Source organism: Aegilops tauschii, chromosome 2 (genome assembly GCF_002575655.3).
Source record: "Aegilops tauschii subsp. strangulata cultivar AL8/78 chromosome 2, Aet v6.0, whole genome shotgun sequence".
Lineage (NCBI taxonomy): Eukaryota > Viridiplantae > Streptophyta > Magnoliopsida > Poales > Poaceae > Aegilops > Aegilops tauschii.
The window spans coordinates 105,166,636-105,188,614 of NC_053036.3; positions in this window are offsets into that span (position 1 = coordinate 105,166,636).

The window sequence follows — 21,979 nt, forward strand, 5'->3', positions numbered from 1 at the left end:
ATAAAATGCAGCAATTGCTTACATGATTCGAATGGACTTAAGCATCGCTACGGGTGAGAAGGTCTCATCGTAGTCAACTCCTTGAACTTGTCGAAACCTTTCGCAACAAGTCGAGCTTTGTAGACAGTAACATTACCGTCAGCGTCTGTCTTCTTGAAGATCCATTTATTCTCGATGGCTTGCCGATCATTGGGCAAGTCAACCAAAGTCCACACTTTGTTCTCATACATGGATCCCATCTCAGATTTCATGGCATCAAGCCATTTTGCGGAATCTAGGCTCATCATCGCTTCCTCATAGTTCGTAGGTTCGTCATGGTCAAGTAACATGACCTCCAGAACAGGATTATCGTACCACTCTGGTGCAGATCTTACTCTGGTTGACCTACGAGGATCGGTAGTAACTTGATCTGAAGTTACATGATCATCATCATTAGCTTCCTCACTAATTGGTGTAGGAGTCACAGGAACAGATTTCTGTGATGAACTACTTTCCAATAAGGGAGCAGGTACAATTACCTCATCAAGTTCTACTTTCCTCCCACTCACTTCTTTCGAGAGAAACGCCTTCTCTAGAAAAGGATCCATTCATAGCAACGAATGTCTTGCCTTCGAATCTGTGATAGAAGGTGTACCCAACAGTCTCCTTTGGGTATCCTATGAAGATACATTTCTCCGATTTGGGTTCGAGCTTATCAGGTTGAAGCTTTTTCACATAAGCATCGCAGCCTCAAACTTTAAGAAACGACAACTTTATGAAGGGGGAAGGAAGGAGAGGGAGAGGAGAAGGAAAGGGGGGGGCGCCCCCTCCCTAGTCCAATTCAGACCCCCTATAGGGAGGGGGCACGGCTGCCCCTTGTGGGCTGCCTCCCCTCTTCCCTATGGCCCATGTAGGCCCAATAGTCCCCCGGGGGTTCCGATAACCCCCCGGCACTCTCATAATTATCCGGTGACCCCCGGAACTCATCCGGTCCGGTGTTCGAATATAGTTATCCAATATATCAATCTTTATGTCTCGACCATTTCGAGACTCCTCGTCATGTCCGTGATCACATCTGGGACTCCAAACTATCTTCGGTACATCAAAACACATAAACTCATAATATCGATCGTCACCGAACGTTAAGCGTGTGGACCCTACGGGTTTGAGAACTTTGTAGACATGATCGAGACTCATCTCCGGTCAATAAACAATAGCGGAACCTGGATGTTCATATTGGCTCCCACATATTCTACGAAGATCTTTATCGGTCAAACCGCATAACAACATACGTTGTTCCCTTTGTCATCGGTATGTTGCTTGCCCGAGATTCGATCGTCGGTATCTCAATACCTAGTTCAATCTTGTTACCGGCAAGTCTCTTTACTCGTTTCGTAATGCATCATCCTGCAACTAACTCCTTAGTTGCATTGCTTGCAAGGCTTATAGTGATGTGCATTACCGAGAGGGCCTAGAAATACCTCTCCGACAATCGGTGTGACAAATCCTAATCTCGATCTATGCCAACTCAACAAACACCATCGGAGACACCTGTAGAGCACCTTTATAATCACCCAGTTATGTTGTGACGTTTGGTAGCACACAAAGTGTTCCTCCGGTATTCGGGGGTTTCATAATCTCATAGTCATAGGAACATGTATAAGTCATGAAGAAAGCAATAGCAATATACTAAACGATCAAGTGCTAAGCTAACGGAATGGGTCAAGTCAATCACATCATTCTCTAATGATGTGATCCCGTTAATCAAATGACAACTCATGTCTATGGTTAGGAAACTTAACTATCTTTGATTCAACGAGCTAGTCAAGTAGAGGCATACTAGTGACACTCTGTTTGTCTATGTATTCACACATGTACTAAGTTTCTGGTTAATACATTTCTAGCATGAATAATAAACATTTATCATGATATAAGGAAATATAAATAACAACTTTATTATTGCCTCTAGGGCATATTTCCTTCATGGTCTGCCTTGTTTCAACGAGCAGGAAAATGGTTCTCTTCATCCCTCGCCCTTGGTACCAACATTGTTGCCACCATAACTGACAGGTTTTCCTCTGACATGCCTCGCTATCATGACCGTGCAAGATGTCAGCTTCCTTCCTGCTTTCTACCACATGGTGGGCCCACAACCCACAGTTCCACATGATCAAAGCCTGTATCTCCTGTACAACCTTGATGCCGAAGTATCTTATGCTCTTGGCTTTGTGTGTTATCACGAGCCACCCCCCGAGAGATGATCTATTTCGGATGCTCCAAACCCCTTCTCACACTCTGTTCAGGTACCGATCGTTTGTCCAATTGCTTGAAACTTCTTATTGTACCTTCATATTTTGCTCTCGACGTTTTCTTAAATTTCAACTCGAGAGATACTTCTGTCACATTCCTTGCATTGTTCACCAGACAATTAACCCTATATGGGTCAGTTCACCCGAAGTTACTCTTTACTTCCCCACTTAAATCTCGGGACGAGATTTCTTGTAGTGGAGGAGATTTGTAACATCCCCAACATCACACTATAGTAATCTCCCCCTAATGAAGGTCATGTCATCATGCTCATCATGCCAAAATGCCACTTGTCCAAAATCTGCTTCAAATTCATATTCAAATTGCATGTCAAATATTTGCTTCTTCTTTCATGCAAATAAAATAGTTCATCCTATGGCAAATAATCCCTAGATATTTCTCATGTTGAAGCCAACATTTTTGGAATTCCCAAATTGCCCGTGGGAATTTATTATCTGGTCCAGCAGTATTTAAGACGTCCTTTTCATTTTCTAAAAATGCTTGGACAACTCCTGATGGCCCCAAACTTTTTGTGGCATTGCCAAATACTAGAAAGAATTTAAGTGGCCTAGTCCCACATTTTACAAAATCCTTTTTGGCAGCTCAAAAATTACCATGCTTTTTTCTATAAAAAGAAAAGAGCAAAAGAAAAAGAAAAAGAAGAGGTGAGCGAGAGAGCGCGCCCCCTTGCCTCCCCTGGGCCTCGGCCCACCCGAGCCAGCCGGCCCAACTAGGCCGGCCCACTTCCCCTCACCGATATCTCCCTTCCTGTTCCTCGGTCTCGGACCGCAACAGGTGTGTCCCCGTCGAACCCACCTCACCGGCGTCATGGGCGAGGGGATAAGCCAGCGCCCCCTCGATCCCCTCTCCCACTCACCACTCGCCTCTCCGCCCTCCTCTCTCTCGCTCTGCCTCTCCCTGTCCCCACCAGATCCCCTTCTTCCCCCTGGACTCGCCTCCGCCCCGGAGGACGAGGTCCGCCACGCCCGACGCATCACTGACCACCTCGCCGTTGCCTTCACTTAGGACCGCGCCAGGGGATCCTCCTCGACGCCTCCGCCAAGCCACACGAGCCGGGACGGTCCCGTAGCACCGCCCCGACCACTTCTTCCCCTAGACGCCGAGCTCGCCGCCATCGTTCACTCCGGCAAGTCCTCCCCGGGCCTTCCCCGCAACGGAGGTGAGCCCCGCTTCCTTCCCCTGTCCTCCGTGCGCCTTCCCCTGCCCATAGCTGCTTCCCCCGTCGCGCCCGAGGCCATGGCGAGCTCGCGGTCGCCACGGCTCCGTCCGTGCTCACTGGCCTCTGGCGACGACCGCCTGCGCCGGCGCACCCCTGCCCGCGCGCCCGTACGTGGCCCCGCTACCGCCACCTGCTGCTGCCGCTCCTCACGCGCACGCCCGCCTTGGCCTCGCCTCCCGCATGCACACGCCCGCGTCGCCACTGTCGCGCCCCACCCCTACACGCCACAACCACCGTAACCCGTCGCTGCCTTGCCCCGCGCGTGGCCTCGCCGGCCCGTGCCGCCGCTAGCCGCCGCAACCCCGCGCCCGCTCTGCCGTACTCGCGCCCGCCGCCGCCGACCTCCACAGCGTCTCGAGCTCGCTGCCGTCCCCCCAGTAGTCCACCCCAGCACCGGCCCTCCCCACCGTTGGGCGCGCCGCAACGGCCGCTGCCCAACAGACCCCGCCGCGCGTCCAGCTGCTGCCGGGATTGACCGGCCGGAGCTCCTCCACCGTGCTGGATTAGCGCCGGCGTTGGTCGCCGACTAGGCGCTGACGTGGCCCAGAATTAGGCACTAACACCCCCCTGAGTGCATGACAGCAGGGCCCACTGTCTAATTAAACGCAATTAGGTTTCTATTTAAATTAAACTAAACCTAGTGGCCCCACGTGTCAGTTTTGACCGCTCCCTCGTCAGCGTTGACCGACCCCACTTGTCACCCTCTAAAACCACTACTATGTGCAATTCTGTGTGTGCACTTAGCAATATCCAATGAATATTTTGATGTACTAATAATTCCTGAAAGTTTTAGAAATCAATAAAACTTTGTAAATTCATAGAAATTAAACCGTAACTTGGATGAAAATGGTTTCTACATGAAAGTTGCTCAGAAAAATCCAACGAATGCGGATACGTGGTCCATTCATCTGTCACATGCCCCTAGCATGCTGAACATGGAACCGTCCCCTCTCTTTTCATCTGCCCAAAAAACGCCAAACGCCGGAAAAACCCCTCCGGATGTTTCCCTCTCCGTCTGCAACGTCTAGCACTGCGCTAATTCACCCCTAGCACCGCGTGTTACCATGTTATGCCTTGTGATGCCTTGTTTACTATGTATTTACTGTTTCTTTCCCCCTCTTCTCTCCGGTAGACCCCGAGACTGATGCTGCCCCTGTGAACGACTACGTCTCCGACGACCCTTCTTCCTTTACAGCAGAGCTTCCAGGCAAGCCCCCCTTTGATCATCTCGATATGGCCCATTCCATTCTCTCATGCTTGCATTAGATTTTGCTACTGTTATTGTTGGCTCCTATTCTGATGCATAGCCTGCTTTTGTAACCTACTTATTGTTACCTACCTGATTATGCTAAACTGCTTAGTATAGGCTGGTTAGTGATCCATCAGTGACCCCCACCTGGTCCTTGTTGTCCCCGCTTCATCATCGACGACTCGATCAACGTGATCGACGACCAGAGCCCGACACCTCACATCACATCACGCCCCTTTTGTTGCTCGACTCTGCAGAGTTACCATCGAGTGCCGAGGGTGGAACCTCATACATCACTCCTGATGAGATCTCTGTAGTGTAGCTATTCGGTCGTGGTCATCAAGGGTAATTTCCTCCTTAACCACTTCCGATACGACTCTGCCGTGCAACCCCTCAAGTGTGAACCTCGAGGGTGGTTCCTCTTACGTTCACCTTGATGATTACATCGAGTGGAATACACTGAGGGTGGTTCCTCGAAGTTTCCCCTTGGTGTTTGGACACACAGATACTTGGACTTTACAACTGTTATTTGGAAAGGCGGGTGGACCCTAAGGGGTACTCGCGAGTGATGTGGAGACAGGTTGACCTGGAGGGTACCCGAGAGCTGAATACGAGGCGTGGCTGGGCATTCTTAGCCCTTGCCGCAAGTCCTCGAGACGGGGCGACGGGGTCACATCTTTCATGAGTCTCTGCTCGTGACCGCACTACCAACACACTAACGGTTTGGATATTTGATCCGAGGGGCCTCTAGCCTGATAGCACTAACCATCACATGGGCATAGTATGGGCGTTCTGCATCGTATGCATCAGCCGAAGCTTAATAGACGTCATGCGACTGAGCGGCGCACGCCGGGTTGGACTGGTAAGCTCCTGCCTTTTCTAAGGAGGTAGCTAGGTCTGCTCACCGGCCGGCCACGCAACGTGCAGGAGTTCCCGGGGCGATGGCCCATGACCCCTGGGGGCATAGGTTTAGTCCGGCGTGCTGACCTCTCTATTAAGCCTAGGTCAGGTTGTGGCGTATTGTTTGGCCGAGGCCGGGCATGACCCAGGAAAGTGTGTCCGGCCGGAGTTAATCAAGCGTGATGGGTAAGTTGGTGCACCCCTGCAGGGAAGAAAACATCTATCGATAGCCCGTCCTACGGTAACGGACACTCGGAGTTGTATCCCAATCGATACAACTAGAACTGGATACTTGAGATGAGAAATGGATATGAGAAATGTATAGTATGGCTCTGGGATTGCTTTCTCGCAGGGAGTCGAGGAAGGATCTCTGGGCGAGGTTGATGACACTACTACTACTTTACTTTATGCTACTCTTATCTCTTCTGATGCTGCAAGATGCTTGGAGCTGCTTGAAGATGCTAGTCTTCTATAGAACTAGGCTTTCCCTTTCTCTTCTGGCATTCTGCAGTTCAGTCCACATATACTACCCATTTTCGTTGACACCGATGCATATGTAGTGTAGATCCTTGCTTGCGAGTACTTTGGATGAGTACTCACGGTTGCTTTGCTCCCCTTTTCCACCTCTTTCCATTCTTCTCGGATGATGCAACCAGATGGTGGAGCCCAGGATCCAGACGCCACCTTCGACGATGACTGCTACTACACTGAGGGTGCCTACTACTACGTGGAGGCCGCCGACGACCAGGAGTAGTTAGGAGGCTCCCAGGCAGGAGGCCTTGCCTTTACGATCGTAGATGCTTTTGTGCTGGCCTTCTTAAGGCAAACTTGTTCAAGTTATGTCTTTACTCAGATATTGTTGCTTTCGCTGACTTTTGTGTTTTTGAGCTTATGTATTCTAGCCCTCGAGGCCCCTGACTTGTAATATAAAGCTTGTATTATTTTAATTTGTGTCTAGAGTTGTGTTGTGATATCTTCCCGTGAGTCCGTAATCTTGATCGTACACATTTGCGTGTATGATTAGTGTACAATTTAATCGGGGGCGTCACACTTATCGAAAGGACTAGGATAGATCCCCTATACTTGTGGGTCATCACACCTCCACCACCACCGCTCTACACGATGGGCGCAGCCCAACTGCCGTTTGCCCGGCTCATCAACCACGGGCCGCCCCTGCTGCTGCAGAACTCGCCCACAACATACGAGCGGGGGGCCGAGCACTACACCAAGCCGCCCAAGCACGACTTCCCCTGCTTCGACGGCGACGCGCCGCTCATCTGGCTGGAGCGGTGTCTCTCTTACTTCGAGCTCTACAGGGTGCCTCAGCACAATTGGGTCACCACCGTCGGCCTATACATGGATGGGCTCGCAGCAATGTGGCTTCAGGCGTATCAACAGACGCATCCTGCTCTGTCTTGGACGGCATTCAGAGCAGCGGTGGAAGCAGAGTTCAGACCTGAAGAATTCGAAGCCCAGATGCACCAGCTAGTTCAACTGCGTCAGACATGGAGTGTGCAGGAGTACCGTCAGCAATTTGAGACCTCCATGTACCACCTACTGTCGCTGGATCCAACCTTGAGCACACGATTCTTCATCTCACAGTTCCTCCTCGGCCTGAAGGATGAATTGCGATTGGGCGTCTGTTTGCAGGCCCCAACAAGCATCACGCGAGCTGCTGTGTTCGCGAGGATTCAGGAAGAAGAACTGGAGAAGCAACGGTTGCAGCGCCTGCGCATAGTTCCAGTTGGAAGACCACCTCTGGCAGCACCCACTCCCAACCAGGTGCATGCAGCGCCTCCCCCGTGACCGGGCGGCGATGAGTATGCCCACGAGCGGCAGCTACGGGAATTCTGTCGAGCCAATGGACTCTGCTTTCGCTGTGGTGACAAGTATTCCCACGAACATCAGTGCAAGCGCACCGGACAAATATTGATGATCGAGGTGGGCGATTTCGGTGAGATCATCTCGGATGACACCGTGCATGCGCTGCAGTTGCTGGATGCGCCAGTCGTCCAGGAGCCGAAATGATGTACCTTATCACAGCACGCGATTTCCGGCAAGGACACACCATCTACCGTTCGTCTTCACGCACAAGTTGGCGATCAAGTTATGCTGCTTTTGGTGGACTCTGAGAGCTCTCATAGCTTTGTCAGTGAGGCGTTCGTTCAGCGCATAGCAGTCGAGACACAAGCACTGCCGTCCGTATCTGTTCGGGTAGCAAATGGCCAACGTCTGCTCTGTAACAAGATGGTGAAGCAGTTAGCGTGGCAAGTTCCAAAACACACCTTCCACACCGATCTCAGGGTGCTGCAGCTGAGCGTGTATGATGCAGTATTGGGCATGGACTGGCTATCCGCCCACAGCCCGATGAACTGTCATTGAAAACTAAAGCGGATCTCCTTCGAAACAGAGGGCAAGACGGTGCAGCTATGTAACACCCCGGATGTAACTTTCCATATTTGTAACTCTGACTCTTGCCATTTTCGGCTATGTGTTATGATTTTCCCTTCGTGGTCGGGTTTTGTCTTTCGTTTTGTATCTTGTTCATGTCTTGCATTTCATATCATGTCATCATGTGCATTGCATTTTCATACGTGTTCGTCTCATGCATTCGAGCATTTTCCCCGTTGTCCGTTTTCCAATCCGGCGCTCCCATCTCCTCCGGTGCACCCCTCTTGTTTTCTTTCGTGAGCGGGTGTCAAACGTTCTCCAAATGGAGAAGTTGGAAGTGGCGATTGTAAGCCAACTCTTTATCCCATTCTTGTTCATTACATGGGATTGTGTGAAGATGACCCTTCTTGCGACAAAACCACTATGCGGTTATGCCTCTAAGTCGTGCCTCGACACGTGGGAGATATAGCCGCATCATGGGCGTTACAAGTTGGTAATCAGAGCCATCCCGACTTAGGAGCCCCCTGCTTGATCGAATCGCTGGCATTGTTGAGTCTAGAAAAAAAAATGTTTTGAGTCTTAGGATTATATATATCGGAGAGTAGGATTCTTTTTACTCCTCAGTCCCTTCGTCGCTCTGGTGAGGTCTCCTGACATAGAAGTTTTGACTCTTCTCTCCTCAAATTTCACTAAAAAAAATTAGGATCACGTGGGTATCTTGGAATCGTTCCGATGGTTTTGTGACGAGAACATTGTTCTTGGTGCCTCCTGACATTTAGGGGTTGTGGCAGTGTCCCGGGGAGTTGAGCTCCGAGGTGTTGTCGTCACAATTTTATCGTTGCAGTTCTGGAATACCTGAGTTTCGCCGACATCGAAATATCTTTTATGCAGTTGTTGGTGAGATCACCTCGACGCCACCCAGTACTGGGGCGGGAGTTCAGGAGTATTGCCATAACTTGTATAACAGATGTTTTTCGAAGGTTGAGGTAAACGATTTCCGAAGGTTTCTTGGTTATGTGTTGACGGATGGATACAGCTGGATCTAGGGATTGCTAGTTTGGGTGATATATTTTGTGTCCCCTGTATCCCCAACACCAGATTGCATAACCAGAAAGTTTCGGGAGTTTACAAGTGGGAATTCTAGTAGCCTTAGGATATCTTTCCGACAGACGCATGATATGAGATTGGGGTTCGACGTCTAGTGGTCCGCCTGTACACGGTTGATTTTACAGTGGTCTCGTAGTGTCTTAAAGAGTCCTTGGCTATGCCGACTCGGGGACGCTTCGTATGTCATGTGCACAGCCTTGTACATGATGGTACTGTACGATTGAGCCCGTGTGGGCCCCACCATGAAAACTTCGGATGAAATATCTATCATATGTTTGTTCTGGCTTATTCTGCAAGCCAATACTTTGTTTTGTTTTGAATTGTGGTATTCGAGTTGCTTCGAAGTCATACGTTGATTCCATATCTTTTTCAAGTGGCTTCTCAACTTATGGAAGTGTGATGATTTACTATGGAATTCATTCGTTCATCCTCGTTCGAATGTTTATTGTGAAGACTATATGTTGCAATTTCTATCCGTTGATTCTACTTGTCTATTTGTCTATCGAGATGCTAACGGATGCCACCCTCTTCAGGATGGCTCCGCCAACGCGTCAGAATCCGGATCGCAATGAAGGGAGTCAAGCGAACCCTCCGCCACCACATCCGCCTCCGGAGGCATGGCAAGCTATCATGGCAGCCACCAACGCCAATGCTCAGATGATTCTGCAACTCTTGCAAGAACGCACCCAAGGGCAAGGCAATCAAGGTCAAGGCAACAATCAGCCTCACTTCGCTACACTCAACCAGTTTCTCGCAAATCAGCCCAAGTCTTTCAGCTACTGTGCCGAGGCCACGGATGCCGATGATTGGCTCGTGGACATCAACAAGCATTTTGAATGTAGCAATGTCAGGCCTGAGGACTATGTCAAGTTCGCCTCTTTTCAGCTCAAGGACCAAGCTGCTGATTGGTTTCAGCAATACAAAGATTCCAGAGGAGGTCGTGTGATCACTTGGACTGACTTCTGTCGGGATTTCAAAGCGCACCACATTCCACAAAGTGTTGTTGAGAGCAAGCGTGAGGAGTTCCGCAATCTCAAGCAAGGCAACATGTCTGTGTATCAATACAACATCCAGTTTCAGAAACTTGCTCGCTTCGCTAAACAAGACGTTCTTGATGAAAAGAGCATGATCTATCACTTCAGAGGTGGCCTTAGAGAGGATCTGCAGTTAGCTCTCGTTCTTGTTGAGCCTACTCAGTTTGATCAATTCTATAATATGGCACTGAAGCAAGAGGCTGCTCAGCTCAAGTGTGAGGCTTCTAAGAAAAGAGTCAGGGACGCAGTTCAGTCGTCTTCTTCCTCACTTGTGGCAGCTAAGCAACAGAAGTTCTGGTTGCCTCCTCCTCCTCCGTTTCGTCAGCCTTACCAGCAGAAGAACAAGGGTGGCCATGGTTCTTCCAACTCTTCCAACTCTGGCTATCAGAACAAGTCTCAGAATCAAGCTCCAAAGTCCAATGCTCCTTATCACCGTCCACTCTCACAGGTGACTTGCAACAAGTGTCAGCAGAAAGGTCACTATGCTAACAAGTGCTTCAACCAAAGGCGTCTTCCGCCTCCTCCTCCTGTCAGATCTTCCAGCAATGCAGTGGTCAAGCATAACCCAAAGTCTGCTAAGGTGAACATGATGAATGCAGCTCAAGCGGAGGAATCTACTGATGTGATAATGGGTAATCTTCCTGTTAATGATATTCCTGCAAAAGTTCTTTTTGATACTGGTGCATCGCTTTCTTTCATATCAAGACCTTTTGTTGCCAAGCATGAGTTTGTGACGGAAAAGATTCCTATCCCGTTGAAGGTTGTGTCTCCGGGCAAGCAAATGGCATCTAATAATTGTGTCCCGGATGTTCCCATCAAGATGGGAAACTATAAATTTCTGTCTTCTCCAGTTGTTCTTGGTGACTCGGATATTGATCTTATTCTCGGGATGGACTGGCTTTCTAAGCACAAGGCTCAACTTGATTGTGCTGCCAGGGAAATTCAATTGACACACTCTTCTGAGGATGTGATTATTTATGCCGCTCGTGATGAAACCATTCGGTTTTTTTTCTCTCAATGAGAAGGGCGAATTGAATGCCATCTCTCAAATTCCAGTCGTTTGTGAGTATCAAGTTGTCTTTCCAGAAGAGCTTCCGGGTATGCCTCCTCAACGGCCAGTTGAGTTCGTTATCGAACTAGAGCCAGGCACTGAACCAGTTTGCAAGCGTCCATACAAGCTTGGACCCAACGAGCTGAAGGAATTGAAGAAACAGCTCGATGAACAAGAGCGTCTGGGTTTGATCAGACCGAGTTCTTCTCCATGGGGTTGTGGTGTTCTTTTTGTCAAGAAGAAGGATGGCACGGACCGACTTTGTGTCGACTACCGTCCATTGAACAAGAAGACAATCAAGAACAAGTATCCACTTCCTAACATCAATGAGCTATTCGAGCAACTCAAAGGTGCTAAAGTATTCTCCAAGCTTGACCTTCGTATGGGTTATCATCAGATTCGCATTCGTGAAGAAGATATTCCCAAGACAGCATTCAGAACAAGCTTTGGTTCTTATGAATATACTGTCGTGTCTTTCGGCCTTGTCAATGCTCCTCCATTATTCTCTCGGATGATGAATTTCATCTTCAACCCCTATATGAATGAATTCGTCCTGGTGTATCTCGATGATATCTTGGTCTTCTCCAAGAATAAGAAGGACCATGCCAAACATTTGCGATTGGTGCTCGACAAGCTCAGAGAGTATCAATTCTATGCGAAGTTCTCAAAATGTGAGTTTTGGCTTGATGAAGTTCTTTTCCTTGGTCACATCATCTCTGCCAAGGGCATCGCTGTTAACCCCGAGAAGGTGTCTGCAATTGTGAATTGGGAACCTCCTCAGAATGTCAAGCAGCTTCGCAGTTTTCTTGGTCTTGCAAGCTATTGCCGAAGATTTGTTGAGAATTTCTCTAAGATTGCAAAGCCTCTTTCCAACCTCCTCCAGAAGCATGTGAAGTATGTCTGGTCTCCTGAGTGTGATGTTGCTTTCAACACTCTCAAAGAGAAACTAGTCACAGCTCCTGTCTTGATTCCTCCTGATGAATCCAAGCCATTTGAAGCTTTCTGTGATGCTTCTCTCCAAGGTCTCGGTGCTGTGTTAATGCAAGAGAAGAAAGTTGTGGCCTATACCTCTCGTCAGTTAAAGCCCAACGAGAAGAACTACCCCACTCACGATCTTGAGTTGGCGGCAGTTGTCCATGCATTAATAACGTGGAGACATCTCTTGTTGGGAAGACAAGTGGACATATTCACCGATCACAAGAGTCTCAAGTATATCTTCACTCAGCCCAACCTCAACCTCAGGCAGACTCGATGGGTCGAAATGATTCAAGAGTACAATCCGAGTATTGAATATACTCCAGGCAAGGCAAATGTCATTGCAGATGCTTTAAGCAGGAAGGCTTATTGCAACAGCCTAATTCTCAAGCCTTTCCAACCGGATCTTTGTGAAGCTTTCCGCAAGCTGAATCTCCAAGTTGTTCCTCAAGGCTTTCTTGCCAACCTCATAGTCTCTCCTACTTTGGAAGATCAAATTCGTGAGGCACAACTCCTTGATGCCATGGTGAAGAAGGTGAAACGTGGTATCGACAAGGGTCTTTCCAAATACAAGTGCTATCGCATTGATGACAGAGACACTTTATTCTTCGAGGACCGGATTGTGGTTCCTAAAGGTGATCTAAGGAAAGTCATAATGAACGAGGCGCACAATTCTCTCCTTTCCATTCATCCTGGAAGTACGAAGATGTACCATGACCTCAAGCAGTCGTATTGGTGGACTCGAATGAAACGAGAAATCGCTCAATTCGTGAACGAATGTGATGTCTGTCGAAGAGTGAAAGCAGAACACCAACGACCAGCTGGTCTCCTTCAACCTCTTGCTATCCCAGAGTGGAAGTTTGATCATATCGAAATGGACTTCGTGACTGGTTTTCCAAAGTCCAAGCGTGGAAATGATGCTATCTTCGTTGTCATCGACAAGCTTTCTAAAGTGGCTCATTTCCTTCCAATCAAAGAATCCATCACAGCAGCTCAGTTGGCGGAGCTTTACACCTCCAGAATTGTCTCCTTGCACGGCATTCCACAATTGATTTCTTCAGATCGTGGAAGCATCTTCACCTCTAAGTTCTGGGACTCCTTCCAGAAGGCCATGGGCACAAACATTCGCTTCAGCACAGCTTTCCATCCTCAAACTAGTGGCCGAGTCGAGCGAGTCAATCAAATTCTTGAAGATATGCTCAGGGCTTGTGTCATTTCCTTTGGCATGAAATGGGAAGATTGTCTTCCATATGCTGAATTCTCCTACAACAACAGCTTCCAAGCAAGTTCGGGCAAGGCCCCATTCGAGATTCTCTATGGCAGAAAGTGCCGTACTCCTCTCAATTGGTCAGAGACTGGTGAACGCCAACTTCTTGGCAATGACTTAATCACTGAAGCTGAAGAAATATGTAAAGTCATCCGTGATAATCTCAAAGCCGCGCAATCGCGCCAGAAGAGTTACTATGATAGTAAGCACCGTGATGTGGTTTTCGAGATCGGAGACCATGTCTATCTCCACGTCTCTCCAATGAAAGGCACTCGTCGCTTCGGTATCAAAGGGAAGCTTGCCCCTAGATACGTGGGTCCTTTCAAGATCATTGGCAAAAGAGGCGACCTCGCCTATCAACTTGAGCTTCCTTCCAACTTCGCGAACGTGCACGATGTGTTCCACGTGTCGCAGCTCCGCAAATGCTTCAAGACTCCTGAGTGCACTATCAACTTCGAAGAGATTGACCTCCAAGAAGATTTCTCTTATCATGAGCACCCCGTTGCTATTCTTGAAGAAACTGAGCGCAAGACTCGCAACAAGTCAATCAAATTCCTGAAAGTGAAATGGTCGCACCATTCCGACCGGGAAGCCACCTGGGAACGCGAGGACCACCTCCGTTCCGAATATCCGGAGTTCTTTCAGTCCTAGATCTCGGGACGAGATCCTCTCGTAGTGGTGGAGTGTTGTAACACCCCGGATGTAACTTTCCATATTTGTAACTCCGACTCTTGCCATTTTCGGCTATGTGTTATGATTTTCCCTTCGTGGTCGGGTTTTGTCTTTTGTTTTGTATTTTGTTCATGTCTTGCATTTCATATCATGTCATCATGTGCATTGCATTTGCATACGTGTTCGTCTCATGCATCCGAGCATTTTCCCCGTTGTCCGTTTTCCAATCCGGCGCTCCCATCTCCTCCGGTGCACCCCTCTTGTTTTCTTTCGTGAGCGGGTGTCAAACGTTCTCGGAATGGACCGAGGCTTGTCAAGTGGCCCTAGTATACCACCGGTAGACCACCGGTCAAGTTTCGTTCCATTTGGAGGTCGTTTGGTACTCCAACGGTTAACCGGGCAACCGATAAGTCCATCTGTGTGTTGCAGCAAAACCCCCTCTCTAAACAGCCCAAAACCCACCAAAATCTCTTCCATGCTGTAGGTCGTTCGATCACGATCGTGTGGGCAAAAACCGCACCTCATTTGGACTCTCCTAGCTCCCTCTACCTATAAAAAAGCATCCCCTCCCGAAAACGTATGCAGTCCAAACCCTAACCCTCGTCCCTCCGCGCGCCGGACACGTCCGCCCGGCGCCGGACAAATCGCCACCGGGCCCGCAGCCAGTCCGCCGCCGCCACATGGCGCCGTACGCCGCGCGCGCCCGCCGGCCCGCCGAAGCCCGCCGCAGGCCCGCTCGCCTCCTGCGCCGCGCCGCCACCTCGCCTTGCCGCGCCGCCGCCGCAACCCTCCGCCGCCGCCGGCCGCCGTGCCCCGCTCGTCGGCCGTGCCCGCCGTGCCCGCGCCGCCTCCCTCCGGCCTCCTCCTTCCCCTCGCGGTCCCTCCTCCTCGTCCCCGCCGGCGGCAGCCCCAGCGCCGGCCACGACGAGCCCGAGCTCCCTGAGATCTGGATCGAGCACAGTAGAGGTTGACTTTTCCCGAGCCCCCCAAAAATTCCCAAGTCATTTGATTTTGATGATATGTGCCCCTGTTTAACATTGCATAACTCTTTGCATATAGCTCCGTTTCGCGCGTGTAATATGTAAAATTGTTCGCCTCGTGATGCTCTACATTTTGTTCAATTGCACCATGTTCATTAGAGGCCATCTTGATGCCCAAATCTCTGGCGCAAGAGTGCTAGTTGCTGTTATCTTCTGGTTCTTAGCAGAACTTGGAGATTTGTCATTTTTGTATCATTTAATCTGTGCATCTTATGGGCATGAGCTCTACATGTGTTTTGTTGTATGCCATACCATCTTTCCAGTGGTATATGCCATGTATTTTTTGTGATCTCTATGGTGACTAGCACAAGCATGCAAACTAGGCTCCGTAATGTTTCTGATTTCAGAGAGTATTTTCTCAAGTCTGTCTGCTGTTATTTTGTTGCCATGTAAACTTGATGCTACAGAGAGATGCATGCACATTTTGGAGATGTTCAGTAAGGATGTTTTGTAGATATTATTGTAATTGATCCATTCCTGCCATTGTTTGCAATTATGGAGTGCCATAGCATGACTAAATATTTCTCTACTTTTGCTATAAAATATTTCTGGCAGATTCTTAACATGATATGCAATTTTGCCAAGCTTATTGTAGTTGATCCATACATGATATGCTCTTGTTCTTGCCATGGATATCTTCATAAACATGCCATCTTGCTGTAGGTATGCTTATTTTGTCATGCATTGCCTTGTGGTGAGTGCATCAAGCTCACCAAGATGCCTTCATATTATTGTTTCTGCCATGCTCTGTTTTCTGCCAAGTCTGAAACCTGTTATCTTTTGCACTTTTGCCATGCTTGTTTGAGCTTGTTATGTTGTGATCTAGCCATATCTCAGTGTTCATCTTTTGTCAAGCATCTCCTGTAGATTACTTCCATATGCTTTGTTGGTATGTTGGAGTGCTGTAGCATTGTTGCTTGTTGCATTTTAAGTGCTATCGTGCTGTTAATCGCAGATTCGTGTCATTCTTGTTTTGCTTGCCATTTGCAAACCGTGCATCCGTTTCCGGTGATCTTTATATCGATTTCGACCGAAATCATCTCATCTTTCCAGTGGTATGCTTGGTTTGCCAAGTTACTGCCTTGTTCATCATTTTTCCTTCCGGAGCTCGCATATGCATCGCATATCATATCTTGCATATCATACATGTTTTGCATCATGTTGCTCGTGCATTCCCCGTGATTGATTGTGGTTCTGTTGCTTGTGTTCTTGTCTTGGGTAGAGCCGGGAGACGAGTTCGTGTACGAGGAACCTGTCGAGTACGCTTACGAGGATCAAGCTTTCGACAACTCTGAGAACCTTGCAGGCAAGATGACCACCCCTCGAAATCACTTCTATCTTTGCTTTGATAGTTGTTCGTTCTATTGCCATGCTGCGCTACCTATCACTTGCTATATCATGCCTCCCATATCGCCATGTCAGCCTCTAACCATCCTTTCCTAGCAAACCGTTGTTTGGCTAAGTTACCGCTTTACTCAGCCCTTCTTATAGCGTTGCTAGTTGCAGGTGAAGTTGAAGTTTGTTCCATGTCGGAACATGGATATGTTGGGATATCACAATATCTCTTATTTAATTAATGCATCTATATATTTGGTAAAGGGTGGAAGGCTCGGCCTTATGCCCGGTGTTTTGTTCCACTCTTGCCGTCCTAGTTTCTGTCATACCGGTATTATGTTCCTTGAGTTTGCGTTCCTTACGCGGTCGGGTGATTTATGGGACCCCCTTGACAGTTTGCCTTGAATAAAACTCCTCCAGGAAGGCCAACCTTGGTTTTACCATTTGCCACCTAAGCCTTTTCCCCCGGGTTTTCGCGAGCCCGAGGGTCATCTTTATTTAAACCCCCGGGCCAGTGTTCCTCTGAGTGCTGGTCCAAACTAGAGCCACTTGCAGCGCCACCTTGGGGAAACTCGAGGATTGGTTTTAGCTGTACGTAGTGTTCATCCGGTGTGCCCTGAGAACGAGATATGTGCAGCTCCTATCGGGATTTGTCGGCACATTCAGGCGTCTTTGCTGGTCTTGTTTTACCATTGTCGAAATGTCTTGTAAACCGGGATTCCGAGACTGATTGGGTCTTTTCCGGGAGAAGGTTTATCCTTCGTTGACCGTGAGAGCTTATGATGGGCTAAGTTGGGACACCCCTGCAGGGTATTATCTTTCGAAAGCCGTGCCCGCGGTTATGAGGCAGATGGGAATTTGTTAATGTCCGGTTGTAGAGAACTTGTCACTTGACCCAATTAAAAACATCAACTGCGTGTGTAGCCGTGCTGGTCTCTTCTCGGCGGAGTCCGGGAAGTGAACACGGTCTGAGTTATGTATGACGTAAGTAGGAGTTCAGGATCACTTCTTGGTCATTGCTAGATGACGACCGTTCCGTTGCTTCTCTTCTCGCTCTCTTTTGCGTATGTTAGCCACCATATATGCTTATTGCCGCTGCAGCTCCACCTCATTACACCTTCCTTTCCTATAAGCTTAAATAGTCTTGATCTCGCGCGTGTGAGATTGCTGAGTCCTCGTGACTGACAGATTCTACCAAAATAGTTGCAGGTGCCGACGATGCCAGTGCAGATGATGGGATCGATCTCAAGTGGGAGTTCGATGAGGAACGTGGTCGTTACTATGTGTCTTTTCCTGATGATCAGTAGGAGCCCAGTTGGGACGATCGGGGATCTAGCATTTGGGGTTATCTTATTTTCATCTGGATCTTGACCGTAGTCGGTCTATGTGTGTATTTGGGATGATGTATGAATTATATTTATGTATTGTGTGAAGTGGTGATTGTAAGCCAACTCTTTATCCCATTCTTGTTCATTACATGGTATTGTGTCAAGATGACCCTTCTTGCGACAAAACCACTATGCGGTTATGCCTCTAAGTCGTGCCTCGACACGTGGGAGATATAGCCGCGTCGTGGGCGTTACAAGCTACAAGGGGTTCGCACCACCAATCTCTCTCCCACGACTGGTATGGATGCCTATGAACTCCACCGGATGGAAGTCGCCAATGATATCTGGACTGCAGTGCTGGTTACTGTCGAACCTTCAGCTAAGGAGAACACTGAGCCAGTACCCCCAACATTCAGAACGTGCTATCTGAATATCAAGATGTGTTTGCAGAACCAACGACACTGCCTTCTCATCGTCAGTATGACCACGGCATACATCTGGAGCCGGGCACCGCGCCCATCAACACCAAGCCATACCGTTACTCGCCAGCGCAAAAGGATGAGATCGAGAAGCAGGTGCACGAGATGTTGCAGTCGGGTGTCATTGCTCACAGCATGAGTCCGTACGCCGCCCCAGTCCTGCTTGTGAAGAAAAAGGATGGGAGCTGGCGCTTCTGTGTCGACTTTTGCCGCCTGAATTCTGCCACTGTGAAGAACAAATTTCCACTACCAATTGGGGACGAACTTCTGGACAAGCTCGCGGGAGCGCAATACTTTCCGAAGATTGATATACGCGCGGGGTATCACCAGATTCGTATGCGCGAGAAGGATGAAGCAAAAACTGCTTTGAAAACCCACCACGGGCACTACCACTTCAGGGTGATGCCATTTGGCCTTTGCAGCGCACCGGCCACCTTCCAATGCTTGATGAACAACATATTTGGTCGCTATGTCCGTAAGTTCATCATCATTTTCTTTAATGACATATTGGTCTTCAGTATTGACCTGCAGGAACATGAACAACATCTGCGCCTCACGCTCGAGTTGCTCCGCGAGCACCAACTGTTCGCCAAGGCGTCAAAGTGTTTGTTCGCCCAGAAGAGCATCGAGTACCTGGGACACATCATTTCCAGGGACGGAGTCGCCACCGACACAAGCTTTTGAGGACCCGAAACCCTACAGTCCCGGGAGGGACTCCGTCGGGGAGTGCGGCGGCTATGGGCTGCCCTAGGTCGGTCAAGCCGCCCCTAGAGCCTCGCGATTCGCATCTCTCCAACACGAAGAACAACGAAGAACGAGGGAGCAAGAATGAGGGAGGGACAAGACGTAGATGAAAAAGTTATAGATGTGTTTGCGATTGTGTGTTGTTATTCAATCGGCCATCACCCTTAGGTATATAAGAGGCGGATGGACTTCCCGTGCAAGGAAAGGTTACAATTCACATTCAAAACCCTATTTGGGTCCAACTCGGAATCAAACTTTCCAAAACAATTCGGTTTACAAGCTGGCTGCACCTTGCGGGTCATGTTTGAGGCAGTAAACAACCTCGGATGGAAACGAGCCCAAAAGAAATCTTGACCGTTTCGACGAGATGAACAACTTTCATGCTGAACGTTTTTTGATCAGAGGCCATCTTGAGGGGGTCTTTGGCTGTTTTCCGAAGTCTGCGGCAGAAAAATTCAAAACCCGGACAAACATCCCTGGAGTGTCCGGCTATCCTCGGAGAAATCAAAAACCCGAATGATCATTCCCGGATTGTCTGGCCATCTTGATGCAGCCGCGCATTTTCGGCTCTAACTTTTGCATACAAACTCCGATTGAGACTTTTTTATATCAAAATCAACTGCTTCGACAAGACGCACAACTTTCATGTTGAAACTTTTTCCATTTGAGGACATCTTAATTGGGTTTCAAGCCATTCTTTAATCTGGTGTCAACATGAGCATCTCTGAACTTGTCATAACTTTTGCATCCGAACTCTGTTTTAGACTATCTTCATATCCATCTTGATCTTCTCCAATCATAAGTTTGAATTAATCTTGACATAGCTTAAAGCAACTTTTACCATTGTGCCACTTTTGAGCGTCAACAGGACCGCGACAAGATCTTCACCAGCGCCATGTGGCGCGAATTGCTCGCCGCCGGAACCAAACTGCTCTACTCCACAGCGTACCACCCGCAGTCGGATGGCCAGACGGAGCGCGTCAACCAGTGCCTCAAGATGTACCTGCGGTGCGCGGTGCACGACACGCCACGACAGTGGCGCAAGTGGCTTCCCGCCGCAGAGTTCTGGTACAACTCCACCCACCACTCTTCGCTCAAGTGCTCCTCGTTCAAGACGCTGTACGACAAGGAACCAAATATGGGCGGCCTGCCACAGCTGAGCTCCACCCTGCAAGACTAGGCGGCACTGCCAGAGCTGGACTGGACCGCGCACATAGAGATGCTGCGTGCCCAAGCTCGCTTCAAGAAACAAGCCGACCGCCACCGCGCTGAACGCGCCTTCGACATCGGCGAACAAGTTCTCCTCAAGCTGCAGCCATAGGCACAATCATCCGTCACTAACCACCCATGCCGCAAGCTCTCCTACAAGTTCTTCAGCCCTTTTGAGCTGACAGAGCGGATTGGATCACTGGCTTATCGCCTGTAGCTGCCTCCAGACAGCCGCATCCACTCGGTATTCCATGTCTCCCAGCTGAAGCCTTTCACCCCGGACTACACTCCAGTCTTCGCGGAGCTGCCTCGAGTGCCCGACCTCACCGGTGAAGAAAACTGAGCTCGTGGCCATCCTGGAGCGGAGGATGATGCAGAAAGGAGATGCACCTGTCGTGCAACTGCGTGTTCAGTGGGCCAACATGCCGCCATCAGCCACCACTTGGGAGGACTACGACGTTCTTCGCCAGCGCTACCCATCAGCCTGTATCTGGGAAGGAGCTCCATCTCAAGAGGAGGACTATGTCGCGCCTACTGATGCTGATACAACATCAGTAGTGGACTGAACAAGTGCAGTTCAGTATTCAGATAACTGAACTGCATGGTGTGTGTTTCGGCCCTTGGGCCAGTGTGTGCGTGTGTGGGCCAGAGGCCGTGTAAGGGTAGCCCATGAGGGGTCAGCTACTTATGTGCGAGAGACACCGATCATATCGGCAGCGTGTGATGAATGCAATCCTTTCCGTTCCTCCAAGTCTCTCCCTCACCTACTCTGCTTCTCTCCTTCATCACCCAAATTCCTAGATCGAGATCGAGGGCATTACATTAACATAGTTTTTTTCGTAAATACACAAAGCTTACATATCATTTCATTGGTAGAAGAAGTTAGAATGAGTACAGAACCTGGTACAACACATGGCAAGATGCATGAACATGGTGTCTGAAGCAGAGAGACATTAGATGCTCGACCCCCCCAATACAACACATGGCAAGATGCGTGAACATGGTGTGTGAAGCAGAGAGACATGAGATGCTCGACCCCCCCCCCCCAAAAAAACACAGCTAAACTCGCTGACCAGAGAAGCGTTCAAATAAATAACTAGATGGAAAACATCTCCAAATCCAGCACCGAGGATGCCGCGAGCAAACAAGACAGCACCTTCATAAAGGAGAATGATATCAAAGACACCATCTACATCCGATTTGGAAAACCAGACCTAGGGTTTCCCCTGATGCTCAAAGAGGGGCACATATAATGGCCACAGCAATGCCTCCAAGAAGGGTCATCACCCCGCAGGTGTCGCTGCTGCCATCATAGGATGCAGGGGTTTCATTCTGGCCAAGATCAAAGCAATCCCAAGCCGGCGGAGCATGAACCGGAGAAGAGGAAGTTGGGCATAAGCCGAAGCTGTGACTGCATGAAGGGGAGCCACGCCCGACACTAAAGGAATCACCGGGCACCGCCAGACGTGCGAGCTTTGGAGGAGGGAAAGGTTGCGTGGCTGAGCGAAATGAGAGGCGGCGGAGATGCAACGGTTGCATGGCTGAGCGGAATGAGAGGAGGGCAAGGAGTTGCAAGGGAGTGCAGCTCCCGGACCGTTTAGGAATACACGATGCGCCGGGATAGAAGGCCAACCAAAGGCACCAGCAGGGTGGTGGTGGTGAGGAGATGTCG